Below are 20,263 nucleotides of genomic sequence, written 5' to 3' on the forward strand. Positions count from 1 at the left end.
ATTTAAAAATTTAAATATTAACTTCATTAATATTTAATTCATAACACCTCAAAAACTATTTAAATTTAAAATTAAATATTAACTTTGCTAATATTTAATTTGAAACATTTCCCCCTATATAAATATATTCGAATATATATACAACTATATATATATATAAATATAAATAATATTACATTTTTATATATATATATATATATATATATATATATATAATACATATATTAAATCAAAAGGTTTAACCCATGCAAACCCTAACCCATATTTATGTTATAAAATAAGCCTTTCATAATTTATTTTATCTCTTTTTAATTAACCACTTTCTACCCTAGCCGTAACCGGGCTAGGGTTTCTTCCCATTTTTTTGTGTCTGGGTTTGTGCAAAGCCGAATGGCATCCACGGCGGCGGCCATGGCAACAAGGGCGGCGGTTTTGGGGAGGGTCGGGCGCAGTGATGCACGTAGCTCCACTAGTGGGTCGCCCCACTACAGGGGTCGCGGCCCACACAGTGGCCTTGGCCGCTGTGTGAGTCGTGGCCCACACAGTGGCACGACCCACTGTGCGGAGCACAGCCCACACAGGGAGTCGTGGCCTCCTATGAGGGTCGCGGCCTGCACAGAGGTTGCGGCCTCTGTGAGAGTCATGGCCCACACAGGAGCTACACCCCCTGCGGGAGGTCCTAAAAACCCCCGATGCATACTACATTTTTTTTTTCTTTTGCTAATTTTTTTTTTTCTTTTAAAAAAAAATATAAAATATATTTATATATATATATTTATATATATATATGTATATATATATATGTATATAAATATATATATATATATTTATTTTCATAGGTATTTGTTTATTTAAATAAATAAATAAATAAATAAATAAATAAATATATATATATATATACATGTAATTTGCATGTATATAATTATATATTTATATATATCTATATTTTATATAACAAAAAATATAATGAATAAACGAAAGTATTTTAATTACATGTAAGTATTCAATCAAAGAATCTTACTGTACAAAATACTGAAATTTTTTATATATTTTTTTTGTCTTCAAAAATTCTATAAGTCAAGGATAAACTAAGTGACTTTAGATGAAATTTATTGAATAGATGATTGACAGAATTTAATATACTTAAAACAGTAACTCTAGAACTATTTAATTCCTTTCATTAATCTCCTAATTGCTAAAGGAAATAATTAGGCTAATTAAATATGTATTTTATATTTTGCAAATAGTAAATGACAGAGTTTTAAAAAAAACTTAACAGCAACTATATACAAATGCGATTATTTAAATTAGATAGACCATCTAGTTTCTAATATTTAAATCTATGCAATTAAATAAGTGATTTTATTTTCTGCAACTTTATTTATCTAAAATCAATTCAACTTATCTTTAGAGATATGCACATAGCAAATAAACTGATTATTTACATTCAAAACAACATGCATGCAATTATTAAATCATTTCTTTGCAATAGGATATGAACTGAAACATTTATTTTTCAAAACAACATGCATGCAAGCATCAATTCATTTCTTTATTTCCTTGAATAATTGTATATGCATAGAAAGGGGTAAAATAAATTTTATAGCTTTTCCAAAAAATATTATCTACTAAACAAATATTAAAATCAGAAGAACTTTTAAGGAACTAAACCCAGATTTATTCATTTCTTTTTTTTTCTTGCATTATAGCAAATAACAGATTACATCTCTTTAAATAACGTTTAAAAGACACTATCATCATTTTACAAAAAAGTCTCTCATTATTAAAAATGAGGACTTTTAAAAACAAGATAATAAAAATATTTCAAATCAGATTTCTGCAACAAATAACTCCAGCCATATCCACATGTCCTATTTCTTTCTTCCAACAACCTGCATTAGATCAAAAGCTATGACCATGGAGAGCTCACCTCCCAGCCTAGGCTAACTGGTAGCCACCCCCGAGCTTGGAGAACCAAGCCCTAGACAGGTAACACACATGCAAACATAAATAAACAAGGAAAAACATCCACAATCACATTCCCAACCAAGGCTACACTGCACCACACATTGTGATGTCTTTTCAAGGGTGGTAGTGGACCAAGTACCCTAAGGAGACTATAACTATGGTAAAACATATAGCCACCTCATGGCAAACCAAATACATCAAGTATAACAACCCCACATTCCTTATGCCCCCCAAGGCATTCATACCTTATTTCCCTCGTTATGACCCCCAATGCATAAACAAGCCATGTAGCAAGGGTCACATAAAATCCCTTATGATCACTCTTATAACGAGAGCCTCTCACTCGAGGGCTATCACTTCTACCACTCACAAGACCATCCTCTCTCCCAAGAGTAGGAGGCCTTGATTACTCCCAAAACACGAAAATTTTCATAAGCACAAAACACCAAATAAATTTCCAAGGAATACATGCAAGGAAAACTAGCCTTTAACACAAGCAATTCGTTCAATACAACATGCAAAAAGAAAACATTACAAGAAAAATAGAACCAACCTTAAACTGCCCAAAGGTATGCTAGTTTTGTTGAGGATGAGCAGCCCAATTCCACAAGTCTTTCCTTTCAACACTTAGCCAAATTCTTAATTCCCAAATCTATCTTTTTTTTTTCAAAATTCTTTGTCTCCAAAAATGGAGAGTGGGTGATTACCCACTAATTTTCAAATTCTTGCTTAAGAAGCCCTTTGTGAGAGTTCTCACAAGTTTCTAAAAACTGAAAAAGGAAGGTAAGGTAAAATGGGAAAGGGAACTCTGATTCGAAAAGGAAGGTTCACAATTTAGTTCAAGCCTTCTAATTTCAATTTTCGCACAACTTAGAAAAGTCACTTTTTTGGGTGTCTAAAATGTCACATGGGAGTAGAAACTTGCCTAAAATTACCCCTAACCCTTAGGTATACCTTATGGACTTTAGGAAACCCTATTAAACTACCCCTAGGTGTCCATTTTACCCTTTTTAATCCCCTTTGAAGTTTATTTTCGTGTCAAACCTAAGTTGACCATCCCAGAGATTCTTTACCCAAGGCATTTATGGAATTCATATTAAATTAATTGAAAAAGCTATAGTTAAACAACTCCCTCCAAGAGACAAATTTAAAGACTCAAACATAAATCAAAACATGTGTCAAGTGACACAAAGAAATTACTTTTACAAAATTATACATGAAATCTTGTCTCTTGTTGGATTTTCACAAATAAACAAAATTCAATTTAACATTCATGCAACAATCACTTTTATGAATAAAATACGATACAAACGAGGTGTTGTCTCTCCAAATAGACAAACCCTGGTTTTACGAACGCACATAGATCTAGGTTTGGTTTTCCATAATATTTCCATGGTCACATGGATAATTTTCCTGCGCATCTCAATTACACATTAGTAATTTCAAATAACCTCATATAATACAAAACACATGAATATAAATACACATCAAACACTTGCATACAATTTACATTTGAACAATTTACTATATGTTATATCCAAGTAATTTCACATAAGCAATTATCCTAATTCTCATAATTTTGATCCACACATAAAACATACATCCTAATTATTTTACCATAATTAAAGTCCTGCAAATCCAATACAACATACATCATAGCAATTATATCCTATTCTAAAATCATATAGATGTCTAAATCATTAAGCATATAACTAAAGCATCAACATACATCAATGTTATCCCCCAAATCATGGAATCATATAAGTTCTAACATCAAAATGCATAAAATAAAGTATCCAAAATAGTCTCAACATAAAAATCACTAAAATGCTAGACCGAGTCATGGTAGGGCCTCACATGAAGATAGGCTTTGCAAGAACCAATGATGACAAAAATATTTATCTCAAGTCTGAAGGAGATGAAATACAAGGCAGTGAAGTATTTGTTGATGACATTATATCTGGAGGTAATGATATCATGAGCAACAGTTTTGTAGATGAAATGAAGAATGAGTTTGAGATGTCATTAGTAGGAAAAAAAAAAAAAATCATAGGCTTGCAAATACAACAAATGAAGAATGGTATTTTCATTACTCGATCTAAGTATGTGAAAGGGGTTTTGAAGACTTTTGGCCTGAGTGACTGTAAACTAGTTGGAACTCCAATGGTTATAGGTTGTAAATTGTCCAAGGAGTATGCATCTAAGTCTGTTGATGAAAACGAATATAGGTCAATGATTGAAAAATTACACTATGTTGTTCACAACAGACTGGATATTGCCCATGCAGTTGGTATAGTTGCAAGATTTCAAAAGAATCCAAAGGAAGCATACCTGATTGCAACCAAGAGAATTTTTAGATATCCGAAAGCTACAGCTGACTATGGATTATGGTATCCATATGGAGGAAACTTTGATTTGAAGGCATACACTGATGCTGATTGGGCAGGAAATATTGATGATTGGAAGAGTACTACTGGTGGAGCATTCTTTCTAGAAGGAAGGATAGTTTCATGGAGTAGTAAGAAGCAAAGTTGTACTTCACAATCTACTGCAGAAGTTGAGTATGTTGCAGCTTATATGAATTGCACACAAGCTATTTGGATGAGGCACATTTTGGAAGGTTTTAAGATGAAGATATCAGAACCTATAAAGATTTTATATGATAATACAAGAGCAATAAATATTTCTAAGAATCCTATTTTGCATGCAAGGACTAAGCACATTGAATTGAAGTATCACTTTTTGAGGGAAAAAGTTCAAAGTAAAGATGTTATCTTAGAGCATGTTTCTACCTAGGAACAAATTGCAGATATCTTTACGAAACCTCTGCCTAAGACTACTTTTGAGTATCTTAGAAGTCAGTTGGGGGTTGTCCCTCTTCATGAAGTTAGTTGAACATGATGCTGATTGCATCAGTCCTTGAATTACTTGTAAAATTTTACATGAATTGATGATGAAGTGGATGTATTACACAGGGGAGCATCAAGTTGTATTATGTTGATACACAGTGAGAATTTGGAATTACATGTTTTACTTTCAATTTTGCATTGTTGTCAAAGGGGGAGAAGAGTTATGTGATTGAAGAGAAGAAATATGTGACTGCCAAAGGGAAATTAGTGATAGGCTAAAGATAGACAAAGCATGGTAAATACTTGGTAATGTAAACCAAGATTCCTATTCACCAATCACAACAGCAATCAGAGGCGTTGATATTTGTATTGCCTTCAAAGCCAAAGGGGGAGATTGTTGGCATTTGCATGAAGATTGGGTTAATGATATGTTATGTTGTTATTGATGTCAATTGAACCGGTAATGGTATTTATAATATTATTGATATTGGCTTGTAACCGATTGGAGGAGCTTTGTGGAAGATGTTGTAAACCGATAAACCGGTGTATATGGTTAAACCTTTTCTATGCAATGTAACCGGTAAACCCTACCAATTGTTTTTTGTTAAACCCTAACCGATCAAGTTTATTGGTTTAAGATCTAATGATGAGTGGTAATGATGGAGACACATGTGATCATTATATAAGGATTAGTTTAGATTGTTTTGGCGTGTTTGTTTGTTTGTTTGATTGTCTAGGGAATGAGTAAAGTGGATTGCATCTAATGCATAGCACACAATGAGTTACAAAGTCTGATGAAGAGGTGATAATGGAGTGGTTGGAATTTTCTTGAAGAATGTGAAGAGATTGTTATGATTTCTAACAGTCAAGATTGTACCGACTTGTTTGTAATCTCTATGAGAGAAATAGGTTTTTGTTGTGTTACCTACCTAATTGATTTGTATTTAAGGTCGATGATGTTGTTTGTAAAAGTGTTGGCTGAAACTAGTTGAGTGTGTGGTTGCCTAACCAATGGATGGATCTACAGTTTGAGTAAAGGTAGATTGAAGCTTAAGAAGGATCTAATCAAGAAGATGTAGTGCTATCTAGACGGATCAAGAAAACCTGTTGTTTTCTAACAATTACAATAGAATTGAAATCCCCTAACCGGGTAAGCTCCAACAAGTTTGGTTACTTCTTAAATCCTCTAACAAGGTGGTGCATTAACTTGGCTTCTCAAACCCTCTATCGAGGTTACTCTTAACAGGGTATTTTTCTTTTTCATCAAGGCATTTTGTAAATCCCTTAACCGAGTGATTCCTAATAGAATCAGTTCTTAACATGACTTATTGTAAAAGCTTTAACAGGATTGGCTCCTAACAGGGTGAACTTCAGAAGAGTTCAGATAGCTATCCTTGTGAGTCTCATCTCACCGTGGTTTTTACCTATTTGGGTTTTCCATGTATAAACATTTGTGTCAAGTGGTGAATATTTTTGTGGTTATGATCTTATTTGTTGATTTGATTAACTTCTGATAAGACATGATAACTAGAAGCATTGAGAGATGAATATGTTGACATATGATTAAGCATTTTTTATGTTTACAAGATTGAAGTTGTTTACTATTAAGTTGTTATAGCAGTCAAACCAGTTGATGTTGAGTATTGATCTTGACAGTGAAAGTTTACTTTGTGAGTTTGAATTTGAGATTGGGAAGTTTGTACCAGTTTTTTAGTTTACTGATTTACCCCCCCCATCTTAGTAATCTACAAGATACGTATTCTTTCATCATACCATCACATAGTTACTCCCATCAAATCGTAGTTTGTCCTTCTTAAAGATAACACCTTGAGTTTCCATATCGGATCTCCTCAAGCGATTAAGATTCTACTAAAGGATCTAGCTCTAATACAAATTGTTAGCAACATCCAAGAAGGAAGACTGAGAGGGGGGGTGAATCAGTCTTCATAGGAATATCAAACCTAATCATAAAATATAGATATGATAAAATGCATTAACAACAAAGATAAGAAAATTGAGAGTACAACACACAACACCAAGATTTTGACATGGAAAACCCGGTTAAGGGAGAAACCATGGTGGGAACCTACCCACAGTAAGATGATACTCTGCCAGTAGGATGTGAAAATATTACAATGGAGAATGCACATGCATCTAGGCACACTTCCTAGAGCTCACTGTTCAAAAGATAATGGCTCAGAAGGATACAACCCTCAGGGAAGTCTCACTGACTTACAATAAGATCCAAACCACAATCTGGAAGAAATGAACTAAAAGAATAGCATCTCCAAATACTTGATTACAGTTTCGGTTAAGCACATATGTCTTCTTTGCAACACCAATCTCTTCTTAATCACAACACCGAAGGATGAATCACTTGTTCACACATAAACCTCTCTATGATAATGCAGACACAACATCGACACCTAAATTACATGAACATGTCACCTATATATACAAATCATCAAGCTTGATAACAAGGTCGGCTAAACCCTCAACCCTCAAATACAAAATTATAACACATGATAAAAAGATCAACCACTGGACCAATATAATAGTTTACATAACACAGTATGGTCCTAAATCAAATTCCCAAATGCACAAGTTCACTGGAAATCATGCCAAGATCAACCACAACACACTACATCATCAGGAAAGCCGCATAACACAAAAATCATCATCGGTTCATAGAAACCACCAAAAAAATTGTGCAATGATCAATGTGGATCATCAAAATAAATAAGACACAACTAGGGAACACTAGTAAGCAGGTTCGAATCATTAGGAACAATTGCACCAACACCACTTGTCAAATCTTCATTGGTCAATGTCTGAAAGCTCAAGAACACAACCAATCAGCAACTATCATGAAGAAAGATAACTTGTGGAGCACCAAATCACGATCCATCTAAAATGGAGTTACACAAGACCATCCCAAAAACTCAGCACAAGATCTGATCACACCGGAATATACCAGAGGAAATACTAAGCTCTATAAAACAGTGATCAACAAACCAAAACTACAAACTAGATCATAAGATCTTCCCAATCTGCAATTACCAGAGCAATACACAGGAGTATGTTGACATTAATTACAACAACATATCCTAGCAGCAATAGTGACCAACATATCCAACACACATCTTGCATCAAACTTTCCTATATCCTCATCTCTATTAATATAACATTTACTTCCAAAAAATTTGAAAATATTTAACTGTAGGAACATGAGCAAACCATAGCTCATAAAGAGTCTTATCAGAATCACTTTTAATATGCACCTAGTTGAATCTGTAAACAATAGTGCTAACAGATTATGTCCAAAAGGTTTGTGCAACATTTCCTTCAATCAACATAGTCCTTGCAACATCCAAGATAGTTTTGTTCTTTCTTTCAACAACTCCATTCTGTTGAGGGGTTCTAGAAGCAAATAACTATCTTCTAATTCCATTTCTCTCACAAAATGTATCAAACTCTCCTGATGTAAATTATCCTCCTCTCTCAGATCTCAGGCACTTCAGCTTCAACTTTATCTCAATCTCCACTCTGACTTTGAATATCTTGAATTTCTCCAATGCTTATGATTTCTCCCTTAGAAAGGTAACCCACATCATCCTAGAATAGTCATAAATCAACAACATGAAGTACCTGTCACCATGCATTCTTATCACTCTTGTAGGAACACATAAGTCCATATGCACTAAATCTAACAATCCATTAGATGAATACAACTTACTCTTAAATGAAGCTCTTGTTTACTTTCCCATTTGACATTCCTTATATACCGGATTAGCAGGATTCACAATCTTAGGTATATCTCTAACAACTTGAGTAGAACTTATCCTTACCATGTAGTCAAAATTAATATGAAACATTCTTTTATTCCATAGCCAACTTTCATCAATCTGAGCAATCAAACAACTTCTCTCAGCAACATTCAAGTGAAATATATTACCTTTATTCTTAGTACTTTATGCAATCTCTACACCAGAGGCATTTAGGATCTTGCATTTACCATTCTTGAATTTGAAATCATATCCCTTGTCAACCATCTATCCAACACTCAAAAGATTATTCTTCAAACCTTCAACATACAAGACATCATCAATATTATGCTTATCATTGAAATACATAGAACCTCTACAACGAATCACACAAGCTTTATCATCTCCAAATCTTACTATTCCACCATCATACCTTTCCATACTCACAAACTTTATTTTATCACCTGTTATATGATGTGAGCAACCACTGTTAATCACCCATTCATCTTTCTCTTTAATATTAGCAGCCAAAGCTTTCTCCTCAACAATGCAGCTTGTAGAATTTACTGGTACCAGATCATCTTCCTTGATAGCAATGAATACAAATTGATCTTCTGAATTCCTATTCTCTAATTCTTCATCTATTACACCTTTATCAACAACATAATATCATCTCTTCTAATTTATGTACTTTCAGTAGGGCTTATAGGGCTTATCCTTCTTATCATGCTTCTCATATCTATCATACTTATTAGATCTATCATGCCTTTCAAATTTATCATGTTTATCATATCTAGACATTCTCTTAGAGCACCTAGAAGCAAACTATCCTATCTTATTACTAGCTCCTTTAGGCAATCATTGAGAAATAAGGGATTCAAGCTCATCTAATTATCTTTCTTTCTCTTTCATATCTCTCTTCTCTATTTCAAATCTAGATACTCGACATGAACTTTCTCTTAGATCATATTTCTACTTCCTGGATATAGAGGCTCTGAATGCAATCTCATATTTACCATGTGATTCTCCAAATTCACTCAACTCAAATGCAACAACCTTTCCAACCAACATGTCTCTAGTCACAGTAGTCACACTTTGGATCTCATCAATAGCATCCACCTTATGTTTGTAAGAAGGAGGCAATGATCTTAGCACCTTGGTAATAATCTCATCTTCTTCAAGAGTTCCACCGGCACATTTGATGTTCATGACTAGCTCATTCACCTTAGCCATAAAGGTTGTTATGTTTTCATCTTCTCCTATCTTTAATGCTTCATATTTCCCTTTCAAACTCTGCAACTTAGAAAATTTAACTTTCACTTCTCCTTCATACAAGATTTCTATCTTCTTCCAAATCTCATGTGTAGTCTTCAAACCCATCACATTAGTTATTTCTGAATTGGTCAAGGAACACAACAAAGCTTCCTTAGCTCTTATGTTATGTTCAACATCCTTGATTTTAATAGTAGCAACTAGTCTATTATGAGAAACATTGTAGACATTCTTTGTGATCTTCCAATACTCATCTCCAAGACATTTCAAATGAACTTCCACCTGGTCCTTCAAAACACTATAATTGTTTCCGTCAAATCTCAGAATCTCCTTCTTGAAGACATAGGCTGCCATCTCGGATATCCTCAAGCAATCAAACTTCTTCAGGAGGATCTAGCTCTGACACCAATTGTTGGCAACAACAATGGAGGAAAACTTAAAGGGGGGGTGAATCAATTTTCAAAGAATTAAACTAATTAAGCAAAATCAAAGATTCCAATTAATTGCAACAAGAATAAAGATAAAGACAATAACAACAACACACATAACACCAAGATTTTTGATGTGGAAAACCCAGCTAAGGGAAAAACCATGGTGGGAACCTACTCACAATAAGATGATACTCTATAGTAGTATGTGTAAATATTAAAATGGGAATGCACATGCATTCATGCACACTGCCTAGAGCTCACTGCTCAAAATAAGATGACCCAAAAGGCTCCAACCCTCAGGGAAGGTTCACTACCTTACAATAAGATTCAAACTACAATCTAGATTTCATGAACTACAAATATAGCATCTGTTAATGTCTGATGATAGTTCTGGTTAAGAACATTTGTCTTCCCTACAATAATCTCTGCTCAATACTCCATACTGAAGGATAAATTCACTTAAGCACACAAACACCACTTTTTGATAATGAAGACACAATAAACATACCCAAATTACATAAACCTAACACCTATTTATACAATTCATCAACCTTGACTACAAGGTCGACCAAACCCTCAACTCTCAATTACAAAATTACATCTCATGTGTTAGTTCCCCAAAGGATTTACACTTCAATAGGTAGAAACCATGTTGATTCTTTAGATTATCTATGGAGAAGCCAACTCCAATTATCAATACCCTTTTAGAACTTCGACCAACCATGACAAGGATTCTGAAAATCCTTCTACACTTTGGTTGTACAAGACCCGAGCGGTTGATCCCTTGGTGAATCTATAATATATGCACCATACTCACAAATTACACCAAAACTAAGCAGATAATCTCATATAAAGGCTCAATAAAGAAGGAGAATGCTCAAGAATGATGAATTCTTCAATGATCCTCAACTTGTTGGAGAATGAGATGGATAAAACATGATATAACATACATAAAATGAAATGTATTATGATAATCAACAATTTGTAACAAATACAGATGAACAAAACATAAAAATGATTCTAAAGACTTAAGACAAGCTAGGATCAATGCCTTATCCCATTGGGTGCTTAAATTCAAAAGACATAAAATGAATTATAAAAGAATTCTATCTAATAGCATTTAGATCTAAGATAATATCACCTTACAATATTTCTTATCTACAATCCCAACCCAAACTACTTATCAAATCCCTAAACAAGCCCTACCACTCTACAATTTTGTTTTAGCATTTAATTGATCCCTTAGATCAAAGCATAAACAAAAAATACATACATCACACCAATTCACTGAATGAAAGAAATTGTTGATTATATTTTATTCAAAAGATGATAGAATTGTATTTCTATTGAATAAATTTGATATTTCTATCATAAAACAATTTAAATATCTCCTTCAAGAACCTACAAAAACTTGACAAAAGAATCTATTGCTCTGCAAAATCTTTACAATTTGCTCATTTTCACCTAAGAACTTGCTACAGGAACCTATGACTCTAATTTTAGAAAAACTAAGTACATAGATCAAATTCAGAACCCTGTCTCTTGGCCTTGAATTCTCTTTTATAGAAAACAAGGGAGAAAACAAGCTACGGGCCAGAGGAGACACCTATCATTTAAAAATGACTGGATACACATAATTTTATTACAAAGTATTCCCTTTAAGGAATGACACAACCAACACCAAATATCTACAACTGGTTGATCATGACACTTTATCCCTTTTTGTTGTTGTCGATGAAGATCTGAAATGGGCCCACCTTGTTGTTGCTCACGTCCAAAAAGGTAACTGCTGCAAGGAAACAAAACCGCCTGCCAGATTGTCACATCAAATAGTTAGCTAACTAACTGTTTGTAGTCCTTACTCTTCCTTCGAGTAAGTATTACTGCATTTTCTATATTCTTCATCTGATGGCCATTTAAAATTCATGACCTCATCAGCCTTTTCTCTATATGGAGTATATTTGACTACTACCTGATTTACCTCTCTTTCAAATGACTCAAAGAATGTTCTTGTACATATTATTTTGTCCATGTTGTCCTCCAGCATGCAAGTATCCATCTCCTCACAAATCCATTCTACTTGGGTGTTGATGACTCTTTCTGCCTCTTCTTTCCAAATTTGTAAAGGCTTAATTGCCCCATTTTCATCCACAATACCTAGCAGAATTATTTCATTCAGCTCATTGAAATTACCCATAAAATCGCTTATCTTTCTTCTTATACTTTCTAGCAAAATTTGGGCTCCCTACATTGACTTCACCAACAAATGGGTTGGTCAAAACATAGGTGGCCTCTTAGCATGGTATTTGGAATCCATTAACATTATTCTAAGTTCATTTCCCCTTTGTAACCATTTTGTAGACAAAGAAATTGCAACTTCCTTATCTCTATCAATACTTTAAATAACATTAAATAATAAAGAATATAAATAATGAATTCTATTTAATCTACTATCCACCTTCTCATTCAAATGACTTAGCACTCAGCTAACTGTCTCTCTTTTCTTGAACGAAGACTGATCCTCTGACTCCTTTAACTTATTCTCCAACTCAATGACCTTCTCCAAAAGTTGGGGTCTTGTTGGATCAGTTGATTTAGTAGGTTCTTCATCATCAACATATGGCACTAATGATGTACTTGGGAGATCATTCTCAGTATCAAATTGAACTGCTGCATTTACATGAGTAATAGGTGGAGACCTAGATGTTGATGGTGTTGATGCAATTGTAGGAATGAAAGAGGATTCTCCTATATGTCCCTATTCAAAAAGTTGAACTCTAGTTTGCATCTCCACACATCTCTTTTGAACTACATTATAATTATTGAAAAACATTTCAAACTTCTTCATAAGTTCTTCTTTTTCCATGGCCTCCATCTTAGAAATTTCATGGGTCAATTTGGCCACATCAATATCTAACTTTGAGGCCTCAACATTTGATGTATCAAAGGCTCTTTTTATGATGATTCTTCCCCTCAAGTTTGGATTTATATCATTTATATTTGCCCTTCTAGGCCCCTGCTCTAATGCCCATATTGCCAAGGTTGCTTAATCATCTACAAATTCTGATCCTTTCAATGCTAACCTTGCTTCTTCCTCTGAATTGAATTGCTTGTCTTTTGATTTTCTAATGGCATCTAAAGCCATGACATCTTCTATATCCCACTCTGGTAAAATTAAGACCCCGACTTGATTTATGATGATCCTACCTTCATCTGCTATGATTATTTTGAATTCTTTGATTATTTCATTCTTGACTTCTTGGTTTTTTTGATCAGACCTTTCTGGGTTTTGGGCCTTTCTCTCAACACTTCTCCTTTAATATTCCTCTATTTTCATTTTTTATATTAATTGCAAGAAGGTCGGACTTCTCACAAAAGCCTCATCCTCAATAAATTTATCACATGTCTCATTCCTTGCATCTCTTAAGGCTCTACCTTGAATATCTAAAGGAGTGAGGTCAAATTCTAATGTTGTTGGCACAAGAGGGATACCAATCAACATATCTACATTTGTCACTATAGTAGTATCCTCCTTTTTTTGTTCTTCCATGTGTTGTTCCATTAATTGGTTCTTCAACCTACCTTGGAGGTGAAAGAGGCACATGTGGTGGTGAGGAACTCTAGTTTTATTCTTCAAGATCAATGATCTTGACCCCCTTAAAAGGTTTTACTTGTACTTTTGGGGGTGGCTCTGTCTTCATTATTTTCTTTTCGTTTCTCCTCACCAACTCTTCACTGTCACTGCTACTCTCCTCTTCACTACTTGTTTTTTCTCTTACCCTCCTTGGAGAAGTCTCAAAACTAGGCCTTCCTTCTTCTTTCTCATCTATTCTTTGAAGTGGAGGAGGTCGTGGGCCTGGTGGTTTCATTCTCATCTGTTGAATCAAGGTTGCCTCTTCTAGTGTTATGGGTATAGGATGTTGTACATTTCTTCTCTCAACTTGTTGACTGTGGGCTTCCTCAAGTCTGATTCTCTTTTCCTTTAATGCAAGAATTAATTCATCAAAATTGTTCATCACACAATCAACTTTGGCATAAAATGGAGTGAACTCTCTCAATGAATCATAGCTTGGATCCATTTTTTGCACTATAACCCATAGCTTCCTAAAGTCTATCCATTTCTCCTTCCTCCATTTTTGAGTAATGAAATAAAACTCATTCCTTATGATATCTTCGGGGAAGTTATTCTCATGGGGCACTAGACCTCCTTTAATTCTTTCCCTAAACATATTATAAAACCCTTCAGGGTCACTATGTCTGGCTGTGCTGACTCCTAAATGATATGGTGCAAAAAGCTTGTCAAAATGCATATATCCCCCTTTGAAACTTACAAAATATGGAATAACAGTATAATTAGGGAAAATAGTCCCTTTGCCTCTCCCCTTCAACTCCTTATCATGTATGCAACCTATTTTCCATATCATTTCAAAAAAACCCAATCTTAATGGAACATTGAAAGGTAATACATGTGGCTCACCAGGGAAGCCATAAACTCTGATTACTATACTAACAGGATAAGGAATAATGTCCCTCCAATTGTGTTGAATCCTCAAAAGGGTCAACATGTCTTTAGGTCTTATAAAGTCATGTAGTTATGTGGGAATCCTTGTTGGATTCATTATTAATCTGTGCCTCAACCTAGAAGCAAAACTATTGTCAAACCTTACAAAACTAGCCTCCAGCCCATTCCAAGACATATCCATGCTCCACAGTTACACTAACACCTCATTATTGTCAATTGTTCTTCTAAGATTCATGGTGCCCTCAAAGTAATCTGCATTTCTATATAGGAACATGTGCATTAGCAAGGAATAGTAGTATAATTGAGTACTAAATACATCATTCTTGACATCTTGCAACCCCTCATGAATCTTCTCCTCAAGGTATGGGGCAAAGTCAAAGATGACTATAAAATTTGGATGTTGAATTTGTACAACCATATACATAAAATCAGGTGGCATGACTGTAATAGGATTGAATCCTAAAATCTGACACAGAGAGAAGAAGGTGACCTAAAAATATTTTATAAAAGCACCAATGAGAAAAGGCTCTTCTAAACTAGGGACAATATGGTAAGTTATCTCTCTTTCTTATTCTAAATGAGTTGGAAGGAGGATAGATCTAATGAAACCCTTCATCCTGTGATTTTCTTCCTTTAACTCATTCAAACTTACCTGTACCAGGGCAGCAGAAGGTTCATATAAATTGAAAACCTCTTGGAATTCCTCCCTCATGATTGTCAACAAAATCTCTCCCTCATTTCCCCTTATAACCCTCAAAACAGGGTCATACCTGTCTGCAACTGCTTTGAGAAGGTCTATATCCATGAATACATTTGGCACTACCAACTTTCCCAAATCATATTTCCAAGAACTTGAAAGTGGGGATTACAAATTTCTTTGTCCATACCACAATCTAAACATTTATACCCCAGTCATGGGTACCCTAGCATCTACGATGTTCTATGTTTTATCTGTTAACCCTTCTCCTAGGGTTTTTCCATTTACAAGTCTCTTCCCTTGATATCTATCATTGGTTGAGGGCTTCAATTGATCAAGAAAATCATCAAAAAGGTTTCTCTTCAAATATTCTTTTTGTCTTGAGTGGTTTCGTAGGGGAGCCATCTTACTAGTCTAGGGTTTCTTACAATTACCCATAGAAGGAAGAATAAAAATAGAGCTTAACACATGAATATTAATTTCAACACAAAAAGTGCAAATTCTCACTCTTTTATGCCAAATTCTAAACCCTAGAGAAATTCACAATCTTTTCCCTACAATTTCACACAATCCCCACTTTCAACATCTCTGAAAACACATAAGAAAGATCTAGCAACTTACGACTTTGTATGCACCAGATGAACCTTAATTTTTCACTGCAAGAACTTGTTCCAATCTTTTCCAGCTTAGGAATCACCTTTTGATCACCTCTGAATTGATTTGTGATTCGAAAATGGCTCTAAAAATTCTTTTATTATCGTTCTGGAATGAAGCATCATTGTCTCATCTACCATTACTACTCGTGCAAGTGAAGAAACAAATCAAATTTTTATTTGAATTAAGTTTAAAACTGGACCGTTGATCTTCTCCACATTGGTGCATCACATGATCTATATTAGTCAATCTGACATTGACCATCTCATATGGTAAGTGGACTCATCAAAGGCATGACGCGACATATCCAGCTGACCACCACTTCTTCTCGGTCAGTGACCCCATTGTTCGGCTTACCTTAGCCCACCTTGGACACATGGAATCATCTCATGATGTCGTGGTCCTTATCCTTCATGCATCTTCGATTGTGGGGTTGCGAGAGCCATTGGAATTTTTCATTTTTTACCTAATTGCCACAGTGACTGTCAGTCTTGACAAGTTAAACATCGAGTACCTTTTCTTATTTTGATTAAAAGATCTTTGTTCGTTTAAGAATGTACAGATAGTAGAAACTTTTAGTAACTCAACTTTTATCATAAAGTCACCAGCCAAAATATTAAGGTTTAGACTTAGGAAAATAATAAGGCACTGGCTAAAAATTAAACGGGACCCACCCACAGGGCGAATAAATAAATAGCTCAACACTTAGGAAAAATTAATGAAGGGACCACCAAACAAATAATACCTAGGGAAAAACATGCCCCCTTCGACGATGACATGATCCTCAGCTTAAGTGAAAAAGGTAATGCAAAATTATAATAGGCTTAAGGGGTTAATCAATAAGACCTAATCAAAATGCATGAAACCCTAAACCCTAAGCCTGAAACACATGATAGAGAACAAAATTAATCCAAAATGGCCAATATTTTGGCTAAGGCATGAAATTTTATTTTGGACGGTCATTTTTAGGACTATCATCGTGATACATAAATAAACCACTTGACCAATATAATGTCATAGACAACATATAATGGACCTAAACCGAATCTCCAAACATGCATTATCACTGGAAATCTCGCCAAGATCAACTGCAACATGCTACACCACCAGAAATACCGCATAACATGAAGAATATCACCAGCTCAACAAAATCATCAATACCACACACAAGGATCAATGTAGAATGCCAAAACAAATAGGAAACAATTAGGAAAAATCAACAAGAATATTAGAATCATCCACAATAGGTGCACCAACACCACTTAATCAAATATTCATCGATTAACATGCTAACTTTCAAGAACACTTAACAATAACAATTCAGACTAGAAAGATGACTTGCAGAGAACTAAATCACGCACCATATAAAATGAAGATACGCATGAACATCTAAAACATTCTCCCAAATTCACAACCAAAGATATGATCATATTAGAGCTCACCAGATCAAATACCATACTCTGTCAACCACATAATAGAAAGACTAAACTGTAAACTGGATCAAGTAATATGATCAAGCAAACTTTTGGATCACTAAAACTAATAAGGAATGAAGTATTCCAACATCCAAAATAGATAAACCAGCTATATCAACTCAATGCAAACACCGGAACACCAAACAACTCTCTGCAACACCAGAACACATGAATATGTTGACATCAATGGCGCCAACATATCCTAGTAGTAGCAATATCCAATAACTTACTATATATCTGCACACAATTATAAACTCCAACTATCCTTTGCTAAATCACTGGTAGGAATTGGAAGCAGGGTGTCTCTTGTTTAAAATAGTGGTCCTATGTTTACTTGAATAGCCTCATGATTAGGCTACCAAAGGTAAACTTTATAATTTTGAAATCCTCAAAGCCCATTCTTACAAACAATTTCCTTTACCAAAGCCAAACATGTTGAGGAAAATGAAACATGAGTTGAACCAAACAACTTCTAATATCTGAAACAAGAAGAATGTGACTCCCAATTAAGAGTTTTTTGTAGCGATTTTTTAATTACAACAAAAAAATTCTTCAATATGAAAAAAATTATAACATAACTAACAATATTTAATTGTGTCTACTACAAAAACTCCACATTAGGGTTTATATGGTGAGGTAGAAAAATTACTTGTACATGTACTAAGAATCTAGAAGATCTTGTTGGAATCAAGGAACACTGAGAGGGGGGTGAATCAGTGTTCTACAATTTTTAACTTTATTAACCCATTCTTTCAACCACTTAATGCAAATGAAGGAAAGTAAAGTGTAGAGACATAAAGAAAATATCAACAACACCATAACACCAAGATTTTTACGTGAAAACTCAGTTAAGGGAAAAAGAACGATGGGATTAAAACCCACAATATAATATACTCTATTAGAAGTGTAAAAATATTACATAAGGAGAATGCACATGCATTCAGGCACACTTCCTAGAGCTCACTACTCAATAACAAGGGCTACAACCCTAGAAGGCTCACTGCCTTACAAAATGATTACACATAATAATTGGAATGTCTAAACTAATAAACATCTACAAATGCCTGAAATAGTTCTGGTTAAGCATAATTTACTTTGTTCTACAAAACTTGTCTGTTCTGATATTGTGTTGTATTTTGGACCATAAATCCTTCAATTTCACACTTGAAAGTGTGCATAGTCACTCATACACACATCACACATAACCATCGATACCAAAAATGATCAAATCAATTGCTCTTCTATATCTGCATCAATATTTTACGTTTATTTCATGTCGGCCCAAAAACCGCATACAGAAATGAAACTTATTACCCAAGGTCGACTCAATCTGATCCAAGAACCATCATGCAGTACAAAACAAATTGTCCACACACTTCCCACATGTCTTCTCAACAACCTCGAACACACAACCAACTGTCATAATCACTCTGCACAAAGAATATTCTCATGCTACTCTTAATGAACATTGTTCTACTTAGAAATATGTACTCTATCGGTTCTTCCAACTCACTCAACACTCAACACCAGAGGCCATAGACATGGAATAAGGTAATTTACACATTCACAATGCATCTCTGAGATCCACAACACCAAATACTCAACACAAATGAATTTTCGACCACAAAACTATACACTTTGTCAGGTGACCTATTCTTCTCACCGGACCTTACAAATACTCAATCAATCTTCTCATATGAATGAATCATGGACTGCGGATTGGATATCTAGCTCAAGTTGCCATAAATGACAACATCTGATCATCAATGTAGTGTCTCTTGCCAACAATCTCCCCCTTTGACATTGATGACAACACTTAGTGAAAAATGACTGTGTCAAACCAAAACCAAATGATATACATTAAAATAAGAATCTAACTACCAGACTCCAAAAATCAATAACTCCTCCTAAGATCAAAATTTTTCACTCCTATACACTCCTCCTTTGACATCCATGGCCAAGGTAGAATTTTGGAAATAAAAAATTGAAGCCAAAAATGCTATATATATGTACATACAGACTTAACTCACAAAAAATTGAATATATCTACATATTAATTCTTCAATGTGTCCATATGGATATCCCAACTCTTCTATAGATTCTCCAACATAGTTGTGAATCCACTAAACAAATAGGCTTGTGCCTCTGCCATTTTTACATCTTTCGGATCACCACTGGCCAGAGCATCTTGTGTATACTTGAGAGAAATCCGCATAATGTATATCTTAGGAGTAATGAAACTCGTAATATCTCCAACTCTGCCAATTATTCTCTCCCGGTCATGATTCAGATTTTTTATTTTCTCAAGTAATGATATTAACTAATTTTCATGACTTCTCAATGATACTGATAAGGAATCAACTAAGATATCCATTCAAGTTTATTTTTATGTACCTTAGACTTATTCTTAATGTCTGTAGTGAACTTGGTCAGAGATAAGCATGATTTTTATAAGTTCCCACCTTCAGACAGTGCATCCTTCATGCTCTTCACACATGCATCTAAAGTAACTCTATCTTTGGAAACTATCTTTTTCAAATTTTGAAGCCTCTTTTCTTTAAATTTATTTTGGACCTTCTCTTCAACAAAATTTTCAAAAGATTCAAAATGTGTATTTACAGAATTAATCAA

The sequence above is a fragment of the Cryptomeria japonica genome, chromosome 10 (assembly GCF_030272615.1).
Source record: "Cryptomeria japonica chromosome 10, Sugi_1.0, whole genome shotgun sequence".
Classification (NCBI taxonomy): domain Eukaryota; kingdom Viridiplantae; phylum Streptophyta; class Pinopsida; order Cupressales; family Cupressaceae; genus Cryptomeria; species Cryptomeria japonica.